This window comes from Periplaneta americana, chromosome 9 (assembly GCF_040183065.1).
Source record: "Periplaneta americana isolate PAMFEO1 chromosome 9, P.americana_PAMFEO1_priV1, whole genome shotgun sequence".
Taxonomy (NCBI): Eukaryota; Metazoa; Arthropoda; class Insecta; order Blattodea; family Blattidae; genus Periplaneta; species Periplaneta americana.
In genome coordinates this window covers 32312248-32336769 of record NC_091125.1, presented here as the reverse complement: position 1 = coordinate 32336769, position 24522 = coordinate 32312248, and the positions used below count along the sequence as shown (strand labels likewise).

General features: G+C 35.7%; 1 long non-coding RNA gene across 1 annotated transcript in view; it reads right to left on the bottom strand.

The window, feature by feature from the left end:
• Nucleotides 1-24522, bottom strand: part of LOC138705638 (uncharacterized) — a 160825-nt gene that overhangs the window by 64483 nt on the left and 71820 nt on the right. The window contains exon 2 of the long non-coding RNA XR_011333707.1: nucleotides 23576-23686. This is a non-coding gene — a long non-coding RNA (uncharacterized lncRNA). The remainder of the gene's footprint in view (nucleotides 1-23575; nucleotides 23687-24522) is intronic.

Genomic DNA, 24522 nt, shown 5'->3' with positions numbered 1-24522 from the left:
CTTCGTCTCCGTCTCCATCATCACCTTCATCTCAGTCTCCATCATCAACTTCGTCTCAGTCTCCATCATCACCTTCGTCTCCGTCTCCATCATCACCTTCATCTCAGTCTCCATCATCACCTTCGTCTCCGTCTCCATCATCACCTTCATCTCAGTCTCCATCATCACCTTCACGTCAGTCCCGATCATCACCATCATCTCAGTCTCAATCACCACGTCCATCTCAATCTCCGTCATAGACTTCTTCGTCTCCATCATCACCTTCCTCTTCGTCTCCATCAACATCATCAACTCCTGTCCATCATGATCTTTTCCGTTCCATCATGACTCATCTCCGTCTCCAGCCAATTCATCCTCACCTCCGCCTACAATATCACCATCTCCGTCTGTATCATCATCTGTATTTCAGTGTCCATCGTCATCTCCAACTCAATCTTCATTATCACATCCATCGCCTCCCCATTATCACATCGTCAGCACCATCATTATCAAGAACATTATCTATATCATCTTCTTCACATCTCCTCCTTCTCCTCATCTTCTCATTTTTATCATCTTCATCGTCATGAATGTTCTGAATTTAATTTCCTTCTTGTTATCATATGGTTATATACTTTTTGTTCAGTAATCATGCAATTCACTTACTAAATTAAAAAAAGATTTAATTTGGCTGTTATAAGTTCATTTATTATAGGGTCAGTTCTTTGTTGAATTCCTTTAAGGAATCGCATTTCTTTTACTTCTATTGTCTTTTGTTGTTATTTCATCGCAATATAATATTCAGACCCAAATGTACAGTAGTGCTGATAGCTGTTATGTCGTCCTTGTTGTTCTTTAGTCAACTGTCCAAAGAAAGGTTTGAACCTCATGGGTGACACCAATAAGTCATAACTAATGAGGCAACTAATCCAGGACATAATGTGGTAGGATGATCAGCTATTACGTTATGGCATCTTTTAAGTGTGCTAATTGTTGAATTTGGATTTAATATGTATTCTGTAGAGAATAATTAAATTATCTGAAAGTTGTATAAAATTATTACAATTTTTGGAGACGTTGCCTTATGTAAGTAAATAGTACATTATGCAACGAGCCTATAATGGTAGTAACTAAGACGCGAGTATGTTTGTTTATGAAACGAGCGCAAGCGAGTTTCATAATTTTCATACGAGCGTCTTAATTACCATTACATGCAAGTTTCATACGACTTTTTATGCTCGACCATATTTCTAACTTGAAATTATTCATAAGTATTCATATTATGGTTATGTAAGTGAGGAGCGGAAATGACCTTCTAAATTGTGAGATGTGCGCAGACGCGAAAGTATTCGGCATGGTCGAGCATAAAGTATAAAATAAAATTGTCAGAATCTATCTTCCATATAAATTTTGTATTATTCGACTTTAAAAATAGAGATCCACTAACTTTTAATAATGATGTTTATGTGTAACTTCTGTCAGTTACGAAGAAATTATCTCACAAATACTCGTAATGATCTTGAAAAAAAATATTCATTGTTCTGGGTGAAACCGTTTGGCAAAAACCCATTGATTGCTGAAGATATATTTTTCAGATAAATTTTGCAGAATCGAGACATGTTGTATCTTTATTTTGAATAATAAATAAAAAACAAAGTATCAAAATATTTATACATTACATTATACTTGGATATACCTACTGTACAATAATTTTTTTTTCAAAGTTATAAGTCAGCAACCCTCAAGTCCGGTAATAATATTCCACTGCCTTTCCCAAACGCCTCGTATATGCTACTTAAATACCTGACAAGCGGCAGCTGGGGTCTTGTTACTTTTGCTAACGACCAACTGATTTTCTAACATCACGTGAGCGATCTTCAAAAAATAAAGAAACAAAACGAAACGAAATGTTTCCACGATTATAATCTTATACGTTGTAGAATGTTGTAGCAGATCTCTTTGTAAGAAAAAATAAAAAAAAAAAAACCAATCGCAGCACCGAGGGGCGAGATATCCGGCCTGACTGCTTCCCGACAGCCACGCGAGGGAATGCCCCCCTTGAACATCCCACCATATTCCACGTATTCAAAGTGGAAGTCGTCTATCAGCGTTCAACGACCGATGCATTTATCAGAGAGACAAGATTTCTTATAAGGAAGTTATGTTTTCTTTCAAGTGATTGTGACTTCGTCTCAGTATCTTTGGAATGTTATAATCTAAACTCCAGCTGACTACTGTGACTGACACTGCTTTCCTTGGAATACAACACACAAATTATTTTAAAATACTAGAAAGAAAATGCAAAATACGTTCGTCAACGTGAGATCTGCCCGATTATGGGTTAATGAATGAAAACAAAGAATCCCACAATTGAAGATTGTGACATGAAAAAGGCTGTAAGTGCCTAAGCGACAAACTGTAGAAAACAGAGCTTTCTTGTGCAACTCTTAACATCATAAATTTTGTATGTCTATGGGTGAAGCTAGGTCTAAATAAAATTACAATGGGACTTATAATTTTTCTCAGTAGATTGAGCCATGGACAAACTCTTTTTCTTTTTTGGAAAACCAATTTTCAAATAAATTGACACAGCTTTTTCATGTCAGTCTCTAATTCTCTTAAGTCTGATGTCATTATCTAATTCAATATATTACTTTGAACCTTAGTGCTATTCTTATCAAAACAAGTAAAAAGGAAAATTATCACCACTGTTAGTCATCCTTTCCTTCATTTTCAATAGGAAAAGCAATAAATTTTGCAGTAACATACTGAATTAGATTATTATTCTTCATCCTACACAGTTTCAGTTGCTAGAAATTGGAACTCGCTTCCGTGTGATGTAAGGGGTTGTTGGACAACAACTTCATTTAGGTCAAAATTACATAAATTCTTACTTAACAGACTAATTACTGATTAATATTTGTTACTTATAATGAAACTAACATCTGTCCATTCATATTATTACCATCAATTTCTCTAAATAGAATACAAATCCTCTAATGGCAAAATTTCATTGCATTAATATTCTCATTGTATATAAATACATTTAGATTTATATTTTTTCCCCTATAACATAGTTCTAGTAAACTTATATTAAATTAATTCTCATCATTTTACTAGCTATTTCAATTATTATTGACTTAATTAAATTAACTTGTAAATTAAGTTACTACTTTATCTTGTAGGTTTATTTCAATTTAAATAAACATATACTAGTCCTTAAAACTTAACTGAAGAATATTGCTGGAGAACCTTTTAATTGTAGTGTAAATATTCGTAATTTAAATATGTATTATATTGATTAAGGCTGATTGAATGGAAGAGAAGGTCTTATGGCCTTAACACTGCCAGCGAAAATGAAATATTTTATTCTATTCTATTATCTCACCTTAACAGAAATGTGACATTCATAGTTTTCCCTACCCTTCAGCATGACAGCTTTCTAATCTGACGATGGATAGTCCTGTGGTGGGACTGCCACCTTGAAGCCTCATAAACAGGTTTTAAAATGACATTAACTCCACAGGAACAAATTCCAAATCAGTTATCAAATAACGTAGAAGAAATACATCGAACTGTACACCATAGTTACGTAAATGCCCATGACTGCTACCGCCACCATACCTGTGACTCATGCCTAAATACGGGCCACACTATATATCCATTACAACATCGCAGTTTCATCGTCATTCCTGAAATTCATTGTTGTTTAGTTTCACAATATTGCACATGAATTGGTAGGGTACATATTACTCTGAAATTGTAAAACATGGAATGAAGAAAAAGTGGCTGAAGAAGTTACTATAGATTCACAAATCCGCTAATCCTAACGAAGTTGGCTCTAATTTCAAAATTCGAATACTGATGAAGCCACTGCTGTTCGCGCAGCTCCTGGGACGTCACCGGGGTGAGGAATGGCAAAGGGCGAAGTATAGAGTAATTTACGCTTTCAGTAAATTTGTATGTGTTTCACTTGTCTTATTAACGCTCTTCCTTGACTACGGTAACTTATTATGCACAAGGGGTAAAATTTAATTAGTTTTGCAGTATTCCTTAAAGGGCTTTAAATTTGAAATGAAAGCTCATTAAATTTACTACTTTTCTTTTCAATTTTTCAAGAGATAGTACGGACTACACCAACGTTTAAGCCGTCTATATTTTTCTTTCGTGATATTAAATTATTAAATACACTTTACTTCAGAAATTACTATTAGCTATGCTACCTTCAGCTGTATAATCACTCAAGAATGTTACTCACCCTAATTGACAGAAATATACAATTTCTATAATACTTGTCTCTCATAATATTTCCAATTAAAATTCATGATCGATCGGGTTTAATTATTGTTTTGGGGAGTTAAGGTTTTTCTTTGTTCCAAGAAGAATGGAAATGTGTTCCCCATTATTCGGTCGTTCTGTTTTGTGTTAAGTGATGATTCGTTTTTTTCTTGATCACCACTATCATAATTTATTCATAATTGATGAACAATCCTCCGCGCGCCCGCTTTCACTGCTTGCGGGTCGTGGTCAGTCAAGCCAATAACCGCTGTGAACAGCTGTCAGTAGTCCGCTACAAATCTTCGTACAGCTTGTCGCGTAAGTACGTTATTACTTATGAGTATTATTAATAAACGCTTAAAAAGAAACACCAATACACATTAATTCGAACTTCGATTTGGAACTTAGACACCAGGGAGTCTCTCTTGAAATAATCTCCTTACAGCAAGAGCCGATTCTATACGAAAGTATGAACGTAATAAATACCTGAATTGAGCCATATTAACTTAATTGTATAACACTGTATTACGTCGCCTGAAGAGCACGTGCTTATCTTGCAAGAATAGAACTCACACAATAATAATAATAATAATAATAATAATAATAATAATAATAATAATAATAATAATAATAATAATATATTATATTATATTATATTATATTATATTATATTATATTATATTATATTATATTATATTATATTATATTATATTATATTATATTATATTAGTCAAACCGTGCGCTTCGCTTCACTTGTTGGAAATAAATATAATTTTCAAAATACATTCTCTATTAAAAGAGCATAAATATGTATTTATAAGCAAAATAAAATTCGGTCAGGACACTAGAAAATTCGTAATTCGTACAAATAATTTATCAGCATATCAATAATAACCTCATAAAATTACATACAAAAACACTCCCTAAAATAATATACGCTTATGAAAAAAAAATGTACAGCTTTGTAATTACTAAGGAACGGATTTCTAAGTGCTAAAAATGAGAGATTTAGGACTTTAAAAAATCCAATTTTTGACTTTTAAGAGTTTATATAAAATTAACTATTAATTTTAATGTTAGTAATTATTCCATTATAGATGGAATTTATGTACAAAGAAGTGGTGCTGACAATGAGTGCTACTGAACTCAAGAGTCAAATTCTATCAGTGAAAGAGACTAATTGCTGATTGGTAAGTTTCATTTCGCATAACGGGGGTACATTGACGTGAAACTGCACAACCTAGGCTATCATCCCGTTTATGCTAGATGGACTTTTCCAAGCAAACTTCGGTTGCTGGAAATTAGGTAAAATTTTCATCTCCCCGCTTCTAAGACAAATATTGAACGAAGTTTCCAGACAAGTGTTTGTAAGATCATTTTTTTAGTCTTTTGGTCAATTTTGCACTTCTAGTACGGTACCGGCATTTATGTGTTAAATATATTTGCAAAATACTAAAAGGTGCTTTAAGACACAAACATACTTTTTAGGCATTTAAGGAGTTTATGGTTTATTTGGGCGTTTTTGATCCTATAGAATTTTAATAATGGGATCCTTTGTATATGAAACAATATCTTAATAACATACGTCTAGGACATTGCGAACAAAATAGGTACGGAACTAGAAATTCGTTCCCTAGTAGTTACTTAGTGAATAATAGCTTAATAAATGTTGTAATTGGTTTTGCTCCTGAATTATTTCCAAAGTTGTAGTTAAAATTATGAATGTTAGTTTATCAAGCAATTCTTTCTGGAGTTGTTCAATCAATTCTACTTTTAAGCTTGGTACTACATTAGACCTAACAGACAATTGGTCAGCGTCTGAAACAAAATATACTTGTAAGAATTGAGGAGTTTGCTCTTAGCTGGAAGAAGACTTGCAATTAAAGATAAGCACATGCTTGAACAATAAATTTTGGCATACAATTGACTTCATGTATTTCTTTTGCACCACACAATGTCTACTAGCCTTAGCTCTGCCAATTAAATACAATATTATTATTATTATTATTATTATTATTATTATTATTATTATAAAAACATATTTAGCATTCAATTTTGCATTATTAAATCAGGCATAACGTTCACAAATCACATACAAAAATTAAGAATTAATCAGGTAAGAGTTGTGTCACTTTTGCTCGTAAATATTGACCAGAACTATTGAAGAATTCTTTGAAAAACACTTCGTATTATCAGAATTACTGAGGATTGTTATTAAGGTAATTTTGTGTTCCTAATATGAAGTTCGAAAATTACTTTTGTCCGAGTTTTTAGCGATTCGGACCACTGTGTGATGGGGCCTTATTAACAGGTAGTAGGAATGAACGGTTAGAGGAAAGGGTGAAGTTTGAGAGCGCTCTATAGCAGAAAAGGTACGAGACAAGGGGATGGTAGGCTAGTGGGAGGAGAAAAAACCAAAGAGTGGTGGTGGTGGTGGTGGTGGTGGTGGTTGTTGTGGTTATGGTGGTGGTTGGAGGTCTATAAAAAATGTTTAATCAGTTACATAATACATTGTATTAACTACCCTACTACGTTACTTAACTTCGATACAATTGGTGACATTGAAATTTTATTTAACGAAATGATGCAGAGCATTTGCCATGTGATTACTGATTTTCGCTTTACAGTTGAGGAAAACCTCGGAATAACCCAACCAGATAATCAGTCCAAATATGAATCGAATCCAGGTACGAGCGCATCTCCGGATATACAGACCAACGCGTCTAGAGCCTGAGTTACGCTGGTTAATAGAGATTAATAGTGACAGTGTTAAAGATGTTAGATCCAATTTCTTGTCTACGTAAAAATTAATTCTTGGTCCTACAGAATCTATCTGTTATGGTAACAATTCTTATTAGAGGAGAAAAATTCGCTCCGGCGCCGGGGATCGAACCTGGGTCCTTGGTTCTACGTGCCAAGCGCTCTAACCACTGAGCTATGCCGAAGTTCAAAACTAGAGGAGAGGGATTCGATCCGGTGCTGTGGATTGAACTTTGGCGTAGCTCAGTGGTTAGAACGCTTGGCACCTAAAAGCAAGGACCCAGGTTCGATCCTCGGCGCCGCACAGTGTGCAATAACGCAAAGCTAGCAGGACAAAATTCATAATTTCTCTGCATTCCAACGGATTGTTATGGAACTCTGTATAGACCTTATAGATAGCACATATTCTTCGTGTACAAACTCTGACTACGATTGTGTAAGAGGAACTATCCCTTTATACGGGGTAGTAAAAAAAGGTAAAAAGGTATCCCCGTTACATGCCATGGAGGCACTTGGGGGGCATGGAGGTAGAGCCCCATGCTTTCCATGACCTCGGCACTAGAATGAGGTGGTGTGGTCGGCACCACGCTCTGACCGCCTTTTACCCCCGGGAAAGACCCGGTACTCAATTTTATAGGAGGCTGAGTGAACCTCGGGGCCGTTCTGAAAGTTTGGCAACGAGAAAAAATCCTGTCACCACCTGGGATCGAACCCCGGACCTTCCAGTCCGTTTTAGACAAAAATAGTAACTTCTCTCCTATCTAACAGATTTTTATGAAAAATTGTACGGAAGTTACAGGTAGAATATATTTTTTGTGTACAAACCATATTTAAGGTGCCGAAAGAGGAAGTACCCCTTTACAGGGGGTGCATTTACACAATATTAACTTCTCTCCTACATAACAGATTTTGTGAAGCTTTGTACAGGAGTTACAGGTAGCATGTAAGTTACTTTTTGTGTACAAATTCTGATTACATCTGTATACTACCTATAGGCCTAGTAGTTGTACAAAGTTGCATAAAATATATTATGTAGGAGAGAAATTGTTAATTTTGTCTAAATGCACCACTATAAAGAAGTACAGGGACATCATTTTATTTTTACTAACATTTTTAATATTGACTTGCCTATACCTCTGGATCAACGCCGTCTGCTATCCCCTTCCACGACTGTAGTTCGATGATACTGGCGTAATATACAAACAAATCACTTTACTGGGTATAGGAGGGGAGAAAAGTTGTTCATCCATTTACGTAAACTAGGAAATATTGCGCTTTTGAGTTTGATCATTTTCATTAGGTTTTTGTTTAATCAAAATACAGTACAGTATTAACAATGAGTGTTTTTACTTACGAACTGAGCTGTCCATGTGGACGTATTTATTATGCAGAGTATATTATACTGTCTACAGCAAATTAGCGTACAGTATAGAGAATGAAGTTAAATTGAAAAATAATCATAATATGGATATTTAAACACATTTTTTAAAATGGTGGCCGTTCATTTCGATACAGGCTTCAGTTCTAATGTGCATAATATCGGACTATAGACTATTCTACCTAATTCCAATTACCAGTTTCGTTCTTCGTACTAGTAACTCATGTTGAAATAATTCTGTACCTACTCTATAAAAGAGTACCTTATGTACTGTAAATTCAATCTTCACTTCTGCCCGATCCGAAAAGATAAAATTACTCATATATGCTATCTACTGTCCGTCCAAGTGGTTTTGTCGTAGGGTCATAGAAAGGAAGGAAATCACGTGACAGTTAATTCCTTAACGAGGCCCTTTCATTTAAGTTATTTTAAACACTTGTATAATATTACGCAGACGTCCAATTCCTAACAGAAATTAATGTTCTCAGAAAAGAGCTAAGACAGCCCAGCCACTAGCTGGCGAATAAGAGCTGGTGGGAGAAACCTGGATACGACGTAGGCAAATGGACGACAGTACCTGTACGAAAATGATTCAATATTGAAAGCTCTTTCGTCACTGGAAAACGCGAACATATTTTTGGAACGTACTGTTTACAATGACCGTAAGGCTACTATGACTGTATATGCGGTCTTGGATCTGTGTGGAGGACGGTTGAACTTCGTTAGTAGAAAGGGTGGGAGTGAAGTACATTAAAAAACTGAGGTACAATAAAAATTGAAGTAAAAATAAAATGATGTCCCTGTAGTTTCTCTTATAAAACATAATCAGACTTTGTAGACAAAAAAATATATTCCAACTGAAACTTCTGTATAAAGTTTCATGGAAATCTGTTAAATAGTAGAGAATTTATTAATTTTGTTTAAATGCATTCCTAAAAGGAGTAATTCCACTTGAATGAATGAATGAATGAATGAATGAATGAAATGAAATGAATGAATGAATGAAATAGCCTTTGGATTTCCCGTGAAGGGCTATGGCCTCCTAAAAGGGGAGCTCTTTAGAGATCATGCGGTGAGCTAATCCGCATGACTGTAGATTCTGTTCTATATAAGTTTTGTTCGTCGTTTGTGTGTGTACACTTGCGCTCTCACTGGATACTGGCAAACTGTAGCGATCTCCATTCTTCTCGGTTCTTGGCTGTTCTGGACCACAGGGGTCCAGCTAGGCTCTTGAAGAAGTCCGCCCATCTGGTCCCAGGTCTTCCTCGGTTTCGCCTCCCGATGCGTGGGTCCCACGTGGTGGAAATATGCGCCCATCTGCAGCCTTGAAGTCTAGACTTATAGAACCGTAAATATAGTTTGTGCACAAAAAAATATATGCTACCTGTAACTTCCTTACAATGATTCATAAAAATCTTTTAGATAGAAGAGAAGTCATTGATTCTGTCTTAATGCACCCGCTATAAAGGGATAGTGGAAACTTAATCAGAGTTTGTGCTCAAATCATATGTGCCACCTGTATGGCATGTACAAAGTTTCATAACAATGCGTTAGAATGCAGAGAAGTTATTAATTTTGTCCAGCTAATGATTTGCGTTCTGATTCACTGTGAGTTTGTTAAGGTCAGATAAAAATGCGTCAAATGTATTTTAAACTGATATTCTATATCATGTGAATAATTTTGTAGGCCTGAAACACTCACAGTGATTAAAAACTTCCTTAGTCAATGATTCTTCTCTGCTATTAAGCCAAACACGTAACAGTTACCGTTTGCCCCACCACTGAAAAAAATTAATTGCTGATAAATGCGCAAGAACGTGCAAACTTTAAAACAAGGTTTCAACATTCTAAACAATGCTGCATTAAATGGTAAAAGAATTGTTGCAACCGGACGCGACCGACTATACAAAAACTCACATTATATTTCGAGAACTTTAGAAGCATAAGTTTTTCAATTGTAATATTTAAACCCTACTGTAAGAAGGAAAATATTTTATAAATTTGTAATTGAAGTTATATTAGTAAGAACGTAGCTATATGGATAAATTCCATGTCTCACAACACAATAAATCACTAACAATTGGGTCTTTTTTACCCACATAGTAAGCCCCTCTTTCTAAAACTGAACCGGAGCTAGAAGTGTTAGGAAGAACTCAAAGTTTATATGCTTCTAAATATAATTTGCCGCTGATAAGTCAGTAAAAGCTTTTACTCATAACATTCTTAAAATTTTAAATAACATGAATTCATAATCACCTATGCCTAACTAAACAAGTCGAAATTTGATTTATGTCCACTTAGATTGGGAAAATTTCACACTGTGTACCGGAGTGAATTTTTCTACTCTAATAACAATTGTTACCAATTTATTGTGTTGACTCATGGTTATAATAATCACAGAAAAAATCAGAATCACGTCGTAAATAGAGCCCGTAGCAAATATATGATTATGTTCCTATAAAAGTGGACCAAACTATATGCTTAATAGTATTGTAGTTTAACATTAATCCCATTTTCTGTTTAGTTTTTCATATCCAGAATGAAGTTGATTTTAACTTCATATTTAAATCTTTCCACAATATGTTATGTGGACACTGTAACACTCCACTGTAATGTTGTCAGAACACAGATTATGTTGACTATGGCCAAATATTCATGGCTTGGCAAGATTCGAAATCGGGACCACAGCTTCCATGAGCTGTTACTTACACCGAAGTTGTAATGATTTAGATTTAATAATCTCATAGTTTTGATGGCAGCCAGTCAGTCGTGTTTGTGTATGATCAGTGAACAACTTTATTGTCTGCAATTATTATTTCTGACAAGTGAATAATTACATAATATATACTTTTGCTTTTGTTACTAATGAAACATAAAACGTGCATTGTGTTAAGAGTAAATTTGATCTTGCACAATGCATTTGAAAGCCATAGACACAGAAGGAAATAATAAAAATTCCAACAAAAGTCTTTTATTCCACGTCAATAAACGTTAACTGTCATTCATAATGTATACACAATGTCTGTATAGATAGAGTTTGCTTCCTATAAAGGATGCATTATAGTCCTGCATAGAGCACCTTGACGTAGCCCATAACTCATTACACCTTTAACGCAATTTATTGTGTGGCATATAAAGGTAGAGTATACAAAACATACATATACGTATATACTTGGTTTATAAAGAACACACTTGCATGAGAGAGAATAGGTAATGTTTCTCTTATGTATTATGCATGCAAAACTCTTATCATCGCAACAAAGTTTTCTTTTTTAAAGGATTTTGGTCTCCCGGCATTTTTCTGCCCCTGTGGGCCGAATGAATATAATTTAGCGTTATTATGCGATAAACATCGTTTCTCTCTCTCCCCTCCTCCCCTTATGCACTATGCATTAGTCTTTCCTTGTATGTTTCGAAGTCTATAAATGCATTTATGAATATTTGTATTTCCTATCATGAATATAATAGGAGAAAAAGAGTGTACGTTTGTAACAGAGTACTCATGAATAGATAGAATTTTGAATGTAGGTAAATATTTCCCTTTCACTGTTACGCAACATCGTGTCAACACTGGTTATATAATGGTTATAGCATTTCAAATTAGAGAAAATTAATGTACACATGGCGTTGAGATAACAAATGTATTAAATACAACACCTTATTTGTCATAGTGCCATACATGAAGACTTGGGGCCGTGTTCTAGAACGCCACTTCATCTTCACTTTAAGTCAAAAGTTAAGTGATATAATGTGCCCGATGCATATTCAGAGACAATACTCATCTTTCCCTTGACAGACTCAAATGTAGGTAAAAAGCAAGTCAATTTGGTGTTCGACGTCGTCATATAATGACGTAATGCTTCCAGCCCACAGCTACTCTATGCGAAAAGTATGAAAATAGTTTATTTATTCATTGCTGGATACGTTTCGTTTCAAATCTATTATTTTCAAAAACATCCACTGAAATGAAAGGAATGGTAGATGAAGGTTTAAGCCTACATAAAATTGCTTACAAATTTTAAGAAGTGAAGAAAAATAAGAAATCGGACGCCGTTTAGTTTTCGGAAAATAAGGAGAATTGGCACTGAATTTAGAGCACAAAGAATATAACTAAAGTATTGATAATATTAATTACATAAACATAGAATTAGAATCTTAGGTTTATCTTGAATAAAGAATATTAATGTAGAATTATACGTTATTTTTATTCTAAGTTGAAAAAGAATCATAGGAGGTAGGCCTATAGTCTGTTGCAGACGAGTTTTTTCAAACTCTATTAAGTTATGTTATGTAAACATTTGCAGGTTAACCAATTAAAAAAATGAAATCTTCCCTCTTCGTTGACTTTCAATAATACTGTAATAATTAATACTACTACTACTACTACTACTACTACTAATAATAATAATAATAATAATAATAATAATAATAATAATAATAATAATAATAATAATAATCTTTTATCATCCAGTCTGCTGTCAAAAACTGAAAGTTAGAATTTATAAAACAGTTATATTACCGGTTGTTCTTTATGGTTGTGAAACTTGGACTCTCACTCTGAGAGAGGAACATAGGTTAAGGGTGTTTGAGAATAAGGTGATTAGGAAAATATTTGGGGCTAAGCGGGATGAAGTTACAGGAGTATGGAGAAAGTTACACAACGCAGAACTGCACGCATTGTATTCTTCACCTGACATAATTAGGAACATTAAATCCAGACGTTTGAGATGGGCAGGGCATGTAGCACTTACGGGCGAATCCAGAAATGCATATAGTGTGTTAGTTGGGAGACCGGAGGGAAGAAGACCTTTAGGGAGGCCGAGACGTAGATGGGAGGATAATATTAAAATGGATTTGAGGGAGGTGGGATATGATGATAGAGACTGGATTGGTCTTGCACAGGATAGGGACCCGATGGCGGGCTTATGTGAGGGCGGCAATGAACCTTCGGGTTCCTTAAAAGCCATTTGTAAACTAATAATAATAATAATAATAATAATAATAATAATAATAATAATAATAATAAAAGAGTAACGTGAAATTTAAAATACACTTTATACCAACTTGAGTTCTGAATAAATTAGTAAAACTGGAGATAAGATTGAGGTTATGATTACATAGATATAAATTGAGAATAAAGAAGTAAATAATATGATACAAAACGCATAATCTACTAATTCTTGGAAATTTCTATATTTTAAATCCATTTCAGCTCTTAAGCTTAACTTTAACATATAAATCAAGTGTCTCATTAGTTGCTGTTCAGGCAAATTATAACACTTAAGTCAAATAATTAAGGTTCTTTTTTTCTTGTACAGTGGAGGGACCCGAAGACTTGCACTGCAACCTGAGGCTACTGTGCTTACCATCTCTATTCTGCAAATGATTGGGTAGCCGAACGGCCGCGCTCTTGTACAAGTAAAGCACGCCGCACCGTGAACTTAACCCTGGCTATTGTATGGATGACGATGATGATGATGATGACGATGATGATGATGATATGTGAATTAATGATGGCGAAATGAGTCCGAGATCCAACCCTGAAAGTAACCCAGCAATTCTGTTTCAATTGGTTGAGGGAAAACCCCTATCAGGTAACTTGTTTCAACCAGGATTTGAACGCGGGCCCGCTCGGTCCACGGTCAGACGCACTAACCGTTACTTCACAGCAATTGAAAATTATAGGTTGGTATTCACGTATCTTGAATCTTACTAGCTTATGGCTAAGTTATGATTAAAGTGTAAGTTAAGTTGTGACACTGAATAGCCTTAATCGGCGTTTTTTACCTACTAGGTTAGGTTAGTTAAATAACGATGGATAGGGGCGGGTTAGGGACGACCCTTTGTACGTCAGCCATACTGAGGTCTATTGTGCACCCCAAATTTATGGTATGAATGAGAATGAGATGTATCAGCCCACCGGCCGCATGTGAATCCCTCATCCGTTCACCCAATAAGGGAATTAAATTAAATTATGGTTTATTTAACAACGCTCGCACCTTCCGAGATTTATATCAGCGTCGCCGGTGTGCCGGAATTTTATTCCACAGGAGTTCTTTTACATGCCACTAAGTCTAGTGACATGAGCTATTCGCATTTAAGCACACTTAAATGCCATCGACCTGGGCCGGGATCGAACCCGCAACCTCGGGCACAGAATGCCAGCGCTATACTAATTACGCCACTCAGGGCTACTCAATGGGGGAATAATTCTTGTTATTATTTAAGAAGTATTCTTCTTTATTTTATTCCTCTAGGTATTTTTCCATAGAAGTTTATCTCCAACTACCCCCACGTTCTAAATTAATACCGCCAAATTGACCTAGCAGCACAGGATCCATTCCAACGGCCCTTCCAAGATGTCGAAGTGTTCTTAAGAAATGAATCCTGGCAGAGATATTGCAGAAGGCTGGGAGCCCAGGAACTGTTGCGGAGTTCCATGGGGAACGCATGAGCCACCTCGCTCGGTTTTTTCTACCTACTAAAGTCAAATTTAAATGAAAATGAAGTTGAAGTGACGTTCCTAAATACGCCCCTTAGTTCTCAGGAGCATAGCCAGTGTTTCCTTCCTATTACTTCCTCTTGGAAAAACTCTTCCAAGTAGGTTATGTATACAGGTGTTTAAAAAGTATAGGTTTAGCATGCAAGGGTAACTAGAGAGCTAAGAAACAAGGCTAAAAGTTATAATAAATGTAAGTCCAGAAATCAAACATTTCCGAGATATGTCATCACTTTTGCCAACAACTGAACCCACCTCATACATTTGCAATATCATTTATTACCTGGCATACTTAATTTCCGTGTTACCTCCATTTTCCATCATGAGCTACACGATCTTCTGGGTAATGTGCCTCTTTGGGAAAGGCAGCTGCTGTCGTACATGCAAGATAGAGCACCGACTCACTTTCATTTGAACGTTTAGAAGTTCTTAAGCACAAGCGTCCACAACAAGTGAATCGGCCATAGCGTACCAACACCATAGCCTCTCAGGTCCCCTGACTTCAATCCTCTGGAATTTTTGTTTGGAGATATTTTGATATGTACAGTAGTTTCCAGTTCTATTCGTAATGTTAACGAACTCCAGGAACGCATTGTCAATGGTTTTCAAGGCTTTAGAGAAGTGCCAGAGATATTCAAGCGTGTACCGTTGTCTATGAGAAAACGTGCCGATGCATGCTTTATAATGAACGGTGGTTATATTGAGCACATCTTATAACGCTCTCTTTCTGCTCTGCATATCGGATGTTGTGTTACCCCAGAGTACCTGTACTGACGAGTCATAATAAAAGCCCATAAATTTCGGAAATAGTTAGTTACCCGACCCATGCTTATTAGGACTTTTTCCTTTGTTTCACTGTCATCTACTCACTCCTGTAGTTTGTACCTATACTTTGAAACACCATGTATATTCGGATCCCCTTCATGTATAGCAGCCGCGGCGAAAATGCGACTCACGAGCACATTGTGGCTCGCAGTGCTCTTCTCTCGCTTCCTACCTACAACCCCCACCCTCTTACTCACTGGAATCAAACTCCGTTCTATTTGTATTTGTCTCGGACCTGCGAGTGGCGTATCGTCGCAATATCTCTCTCGAAACCATGTACCTCTATAAAAAACGAAAGCTTCAAGTAGGATGGGAGGATGCATTCTTTTGCTTACAATATGATGAAAATATTAAATGTATGACTTGTTCACAAATATTACTAGGAAAACGGTTGTATAACATAAAACGGCATTATAAGTTACTACATGTTACTGATGAAACATTAAAAGGTTATGTGTTATTATTATTATTATTATTATTATTATTATTATTATTATTATTATTATTATTATTATTATTATTATTATTATTATCATTATCATCTGTGTACGTCGATTCTTTTACAGCAGATGTACGAATAATGCGGTTAGATTTTCAATTTAAACTCACTGATATACTATGTGACGTTAAATGAAAGCTAGATGTAAGGACTTGACAGATATTGAACTTTTCAAATCTTTGGAAAAAAGTAAATATTTGAAGCTTTGTTCTTTCGCTTGCTCTGTTGAAGCCATGTTCGCTGTAACTTACGTTCGTGAAAAATTATTTTCAACAATGAAAATAGTAAAAATCAAATTGAGATCACGACTGACAGACAAATACCTTCGTGATCAACTACGATTGGCAGTAAGTGACATAATTCCTGATTTTGAAACTTTGTCGCAGAGACATTCTGAAGACAGTTAATTTTAGGTTGTGATAATGTGTCCTATGATTTCTTGTTCATTTCTTTCTTCGTTACACGTCCTAAACATTAACTTCCCCTTCGGTTGTCCGCCTCCCTCCATAGGTGCTATGCACGTTGCAGCTTACACAGTGGCTCGGCGCACCATGGCCTTTTCGCCACGGCTGATGTATAGAAATAAACTCGTTCAACTGATGGGTTTATCGGATATGACATAAGCAGTTCCATGTAAAGTTCAAAGTACTTTCCGTTCTAAGAAATTCTTTATTTTTTTTCTATTTCTATTGTTGTGTAAGTTGACTTAAACATCAAAACAGAAAAAGTGTTCTTTATTCTTTACTGAGGATAACTAATTTCAAATTTAAAAGCTGTAGCTCAACGGTCGGCAAATGTAGTACATTTAGTACAAGTAGAACACGATTTCTCAACCCCCACCCTCTAGTTCAACTACACCGGCAGGTTTAGTATACGAGGTGAATGAGCTAGTAGGTTTGCTGCGATCACTGTAGATTGTGGTCATCAACTCGGGTGCTCTTTCGAGGCAGTAAGAGCGCCCGCGAGCAAGCAAGCCAGGCGTGTTCAAGATTCCAAAGATATTGGAGGGATAGAAGGAAACACTTGTCATGCGGTAACTCGAAGCCGGTTTGTAGGAGGGACGTAGCAATATTATAGATTTATAGTGAACATATTTCAAAGCAGGCTGCAGAAATTGGCGTATTTGAGTCTGAATGATCATTCGCTTGATTTTGACCATTATACAATTGATTTTAAAAGCCTTGTATTTGCAGTAGCTTTCGTGTACCATACAATCAAGGTAAAGCAGGAAGTGAATGAATGTAACCTCTATGAAGATTGCTATAACAGACTGAGCACAGTAAAATTACAGTATATTTATTTATTTATTTTGTTAAACATCAGGAATAAATCCCACTATGACTAATTGTGCTGTATAATGCAAAACAAAATACATAAACTCATTAAGTCTGAGGTTAAAGAAAAAATATTATACCTATGTAAAATCACAAATTTTAATACAAATCTTAATCAAAAGGCGTGCACAAAAGTTCATAAAGCAATTTTGTATAGGGTATGTTGTAATGATAAGCCAAAATCCGGAAGGTTATTTTTAAGATATAAATTAAACATTTGAATTAAACGTTAGAATTTTAATACCGATATTGTTGATTAAAGATGTAAATATGCAGTAATTATATATTTCTTCAATTTCCTTTCATTGCATTTAAATTAACAAGTTGTAATGGTTCTTTATTCATAATAATTACACTATTAACAATTTTATAGATTAAAGAATAACTGTTGCGCCAACAATTTTCTACCGATAGGTTATTGAAGTTAAGCCTACATAATGAAATTTCTTTAATAATGCATTATAGGAATAAGAATTATTATTAATTACTATCACATTTATTTTATTAAAATACACATATCTAAGGAAATGCTACTGAATTTCTTTCTGTATACGGTAATTAATAATTATTTTATATAAAGGTGACAACATAATTGAAGAATATTAAAATTTTCTGTACATTAAACTGTTCATTCTTAAAATATTCTTAAATTACGAAAAGTAAATCCTGGTTGTAGCCTACATATACTTCATCTATGATTTCATAATTTGGTTTTCAGAATTTAAATTGTGTATAAGGATTAAACCTAGATATTTAAAAGGGAAAACACAGGTGAAATTTCCAGAATTCATACTCTATTGGACATATGGTTGAAGAGAAACTCTATGAAAACTTATGAAACAGCATTTTTAACATCCAATGGAAAATTATTTAGTATGCCTATGAGTATACTACAGGTAATAGGACTGCGTTTATCATGTGACGCAATTAAAATTATACCATAGTATAGGCTATACATTAATATCTGCAATAAAGATTAGTAATTACATGTCTTAAACTGTTTCTCAGTTCATTAAAACATAGCTTCCATATATCTAACTTTAGGTTCCATGCTATTCTTTTATTTTTACAACCGAGAAAGGTTAGGGAATATAAAACGTAAATAGCATTTTCACTCTGTACTGAATAGAGTATGTAGTCTCAAAGCGAAGGAGTGGTGGCAGGTGCTTCAGTGTTTAGCCACAGTAGCACAGTTTAGTATATACAGTTGCGAAGCTCAATACTTACCAAATATGCAAACATAGACAGTTGAAATATGCATCCATAGATGCTAGCAACTAGGATCGCTACAATCGCCTCATCACAGACTCTTTCCCTAGCAGACGATAAAATGTATTGTACTTTTGATATCATGTTCTTTAAAAAAAAAATAACACCTTCCTTCCACTATTGAAATACGAAATACATAAGGTGTATATATTATTTTCATAAAGTATATATTATATTTTATAAACTCACCTTCCTGGATCTTTCGGAAGAAGGATAACTCTGACCTATTTTTCTTACAATTTATAGTGCTACAAACGTCTCCTTGTCCCATATTATTATTCAAATTATTGTATTTTAGACATTTACAGTTATTACAACCGATAACAAACATTTCACAGTTTACACAACTTTTCACAACAATGCGAAATACGGCACACTCAATGTCTTTTCGATCTAGACCAGGCCGTAATATATGTTCGGGTTTTCTATTTCAGTGTATGGAGCTCAGTGAATTATTATAACTTTATGGCGTATCATAGCCAAGTTTTATTTAGTGTAATGTGTCCATAAGTTCCCTTTACTTCTTGTTGCATTATAGCCTATGTTGCAGAAATAATTACAAAACTGTGTTATTTTAATATGAAGAGAATTTTACATGTTAAAAATCTTTTTGCATCAACATTTTAAGTTTAGAATGGAAGCTATTTTGAGGTTTAATAAAAAAAGAATTTATATTGTGATTTAATATAGCACAGCTACATTCCTTAATAAAGACAGAAAATTTATCATACCACTCCTATGAAATTAGTGTACGTACGATTGTTACTTCGTCTCTTAGGTAGTAGATAAATACAATAATTCAATACTCAATTGTAGTATTAAAATACAGACAAACTGAATGTGCGGAGTATTATACATGACATTATGCTTAATTATAATGTATAATTGCGAATTTAGGAATATAAGTTATAGTAAACATAACCTATAATATTTCCATATGAATGGCAGAGCATTGGAGACCACTAAAATTAGACTGAAAGGGGCAACTGGGACAGTAAACATAACCTATAATTTCAATATATCTAAATATCCGTGCGGTGCAACTGAAAATTATTGAATCGTGCATAATGAATGTACAAGAATTTCGCAATATTTAATCGAAATAAAGACAAGTATTACACATACGAATAACGTAATTTTCACACCAAAAATAATATTTCATCTTAACTCGCAAGTGATTTATGTCTGAAGTGTCTCATAATCATTGTTTCAAATTTTATTAATGCAACTACACTACATTTTAGAGAAATATATGTTACTCTTTATGCATTCCAACTAATTTATATGGTTGAAACGCCGCCCTTCGTGATCAGGTTAAGCGAGTTACATGGTCTGCCTTGGCCTGTATTAGATCACGATGGCAGTGACACAGTCTATTGTTCCTAGTACTCACAGCGCTCTAAGCGGCTAGCAACTATCGCGAGAAATGCAAAAAATCATCCCAAGCTTCGCAACTGTATATACTAAACTGTAATAGTAGCCTATCTATCCCTCGAATGTCTTTGGATCCGCTCTCGCAAACTGCTCGGGTGCAGCGGTGAGCGCTCTTGCGCAGAGCAGTGTAGAAGGCGTAAAATGCTGACCACTGCTTTAGCTGTTCAAAAGTATAGAACAAAGAAGCGGATGTAGTTTTCTTCAAACCATAACAAGCAAATATTCATACTTTTCCTAGTACAACCTGTTCTGAGAAGCAAAATCTTTGGTATAGAAATGCAAAACCACAGAATGCATTAATTGTACTTGGAGGGAAGAGAATTATTCAATACTTCTTGGAGAAACTTAATTGAAGAATGAAACATGAAGATCTACAAATGTAGAACGATGTAGACTCCTTCAAAACAGAAGAGTCACTCTTCAATTTTTCGTAAGTATAACAGGTTCTACGAATACAAGAATCACAGAACAGAATAGTGTAATTAAAAGAGAAGGAGTGTTTTTATTCTTTCCATTGGAACTGGCGCTGTGTTTGTTGTCGTTAGTGTAATAATCTTCATTCAGACTCTTTCAGTATCTCTGTATACATGTCTGAACAAAGTTATTAGCAAGACCAGTTTCTCTCATTTGAGTGTGTGTGGAAGGAAGAGAAATGCGACGACACGACAATTAATCTTTCATTAACTAGGCTCTCTCTCTCTGTCTCTACCTTGGAACCCTTCTTATTCCCTCCTCTTCGTATTTCCATCCCTCATGACCTACACATTATCTCGTTTCTTCTTAAGTCGGCTTTGTTAGACCTCCTTCCTTCCTTCCTCCCACCTCGACTAACTCATATATACAGCAAACCTGAGACTCCAACCCTTCGTTTGCTCTCTTGCTGGAATAAGTCTCATAAATATTCAAGCGGCCTTAAAGAGCAAAGAGTAGTGCGGTATGGGGTCCAGTGATGCGCCACCCAGATGTGGCTCAGGACAAGATACAAATTGTGTATACAAATGCCAAGTCGTGTGTCAATTAAGAGTACACATACCGGATACAACAGTAATTAACTGAGGGCCGATATGTTAAACAAAATAGGAAACTACCCGCCCTGTCCGCAGAAGGGATCAGTCAATCAATCAATTAATCCAACATTATGTCTGTCTCTTTATCAATACATCCGCCAACCAATAGTTAAATCAGTTAACTTGCCAGTCGGCCAGGCAGTCGATTATGCGGTCATGTGATCAGTTAATTAGTAACTTGACTAGTCAGTGAAATAGTTACTGAATCATTCAGTGAATCCGGAGATCAGTTCATCAGTCGATCAGTCAGACGATCACATAGCCTGTTTGATCAGTCAGTCATTAATCGATCGGTGAATCGGCAAATCGGCTAGTCAATCAAATAGTCACTGAATCGATCATTCTGTCCGCCAGCATTCAGTGGACCAGACAATCAATCACCTCCCTTACCAATCGGTCAGTCGGTCATTAATTAGGCAGTACAATAGTCAGGCAGTCAGTACATCAGTTAATGGTAAATCGACTAGCCAGCCAAATAGTCACTGAATCAATCAGTGACTCAATAGATAATTTCATCGATCAGTCGATCAGTGAATCGATAATTCTGTCCGTCAGCATTCAGTGTATCAGAGAGACAATCACTTTCTCTATCAACTAGTCAGTCGGTCATTAATTAGGTAGTGTAATAGTTAGGTAGTTAATCGATTTGTTAATAAGTCAGTCAAATATTCATGAACCAATTATTGACTCAATTCATTAATCAATCGAGCAATGAATCGATAAGTCGGCCGGTCAATCGTTCAGTCGATCAGCAGTCAGTCATTAATTAGGCAGCACAACAGTCAGGCAGTTAGTCCATCAGTTAATGGTAAGTCGACTGGCCAATCAAATAGTCACTGAATCAACCAATGAGCCAGTAGATCAGTTTATCTCTCAGCCAGTCATCCCTAATCAGACAGTGTATCAGTCAGGCAGTTAGTTGATCACCCAATCGAGGAATCGAATATTTATTCAACTACTCAGTTGTCTCGTCAGTCGATCATTATGTCAATAAATCAGTCGACCAATCAGTCGGTTAGTCAATCAGCCACCAGGTTGTTCAGTCAGACTAACATTGAGTAAATCAGAAGACCAATCATTCCGTCTAAATTAAGGTACAGGGCATTACACATGGCACGTGAAAAGGAAGCCATTCAACTGTTCATTCCTCTACGACAGTGGTCTTCAGCACTCGCCGAAAGGGTTACGGATAAGCAGTGCATGGCCATATGCACCCTCGGTGCTGGAGAAAGCAAATCTGCCAGCGGCCACGAATGCACGCAGGTGCTGTAAGAAACCTGCGGGCAAGAGACGCTAGCCCGAGAGTGCAGTGTTCTGATGACCGCTGCTCTAGGACGTGTTGTGTCGGTTAAGACGGTGACGTTGCATGTTTTTGTAGCGAGGAGACACGGTGACGTCACGCTGGACAGTTTTATTATATAGACAGCACCGGTTCATGTGAACGCTTTCGTATAATTTTCGTCCTTTACCTATGTCGCCGTATATGTGTGGAACAGGCCTTCCTTTCTGCCCGAAAATTTAACTAGACTACGTGATTGACGAGTGGGAGCAATTCTTGTGGAAAGTTATGATTATGATATTATTACGATTATGGTATTATTATTATTATTATTATTATTATTATTATTATTATTATTATTATTATTATTATTGCTCGGAAGTTGATGGCCAGAGCTAGAAACTTCGCACCGATCTCGCTATTCAGGGTGTAAGCAGCCAGGAAATGGGAATAGAAAACGGGCAACCTGCGCGACCAACGGCCGCCTTGGAGTGCATCATAATATTCATGTTAAGAACCCTTACTGCATGCAACAGGGTCACATCGGCAGTATGGAAGACGTTTGAGCAACAACATATTGTTCTACTGCAAATGTGAGCGAGATTCATTCCCTGTATAAACACAGTAAATTTCCTAGCACTCTGTGTGTATATGTGCATGCATGTTCAGTTTGTTTCCATCTTTTGTTTTTACTTAGTAAACGTTTCCAAGATATTTACGAAATGTATTATTTTATTATTAACTTATTGTTTTGCATCATTTCTTTAATGTTACACCCTGCGTTATATTTTATAGGTGTAAATGATGTAAATATGTAACGAACAATTGTATCAATGTCAATCTATATGTATGTAACAATTTGTATAGTTGTACATAAACATAATAATTATGTAACTAGCTGTGCATTTACGAATGCCCCATAGGGCTTTCTTTTCCCGAAACGGGAATATTGTTTTCCTTTCCACTGTACGTACCTATTTCTATGAGTAGCTGTAGCAGCTGTGTTTTGATGACGTCGCACCTGGCTGGACTTACTCTGCATAGGCGATAGTGATCGGTACGAAGTTCCTATCTCTGTTGATGACCTAAAAATCAGAAAAAAAATAGACCTATAAAATGATCTTAAATTTCTGAAAATATGACATTAAAATTAAAAAAAATGACCATGATCTTAAATGTAAAATTGTAACAAAATAATAGTATAATTTCATGTGTGGAAAATACATTCTCAGCAAACTCAGTCGCTAAGGCCGGGAATACACGGACGCGTTGCGGCAGTAACGCGGCATTACATAATATATAATGCGCGGAGGAAATTGTGCACTCTCGAACAAGCGGTGCGCACGATACGAACCATCTGAGCAGCGCGCAAGCCTCGAACACCTTTCTAGTTCCATTCTATCTAGCACGATGCACGACCATGGAAAACGAGGAAGCTTTAACTGCTATTTGCGCTTTGGTAGTAATAGGATACATTTTCAACAGAAACAAACGTAGACCTACAGGCTGTACAAGAAGCTGCTAGGGAGTAAATTTTAATTGTAATAAACTTTAAATAAGCCGCCAGTATAAAAACCTTATGGCTACTCGGCTGATTTCCACCAATTCTGGAGAATTATTGATAAAAATTGGGCCAAACTAAAAAATCAGCCACCAACGTGCGAGAAACACCCTGAAGTCAAGATAGGACAGTAGGCCTATTTATTGTACCAAACTCAATTCATCCTTTGAAGAATGTTATTGTGTAATTAAAAAAGCATGTAAAACAGTATTTTTTATTGATTGTCTGTAAGCCTATATGTCAATATTCCAGGTTCGCACTGACTTTACGATTCTTGGTGACAGGGGATTCGTTTACACGCCTTCAATACCTTTTGCGAATTTCAAAACAGATTATCGGAGAAATAATTCCAGAAGTTTG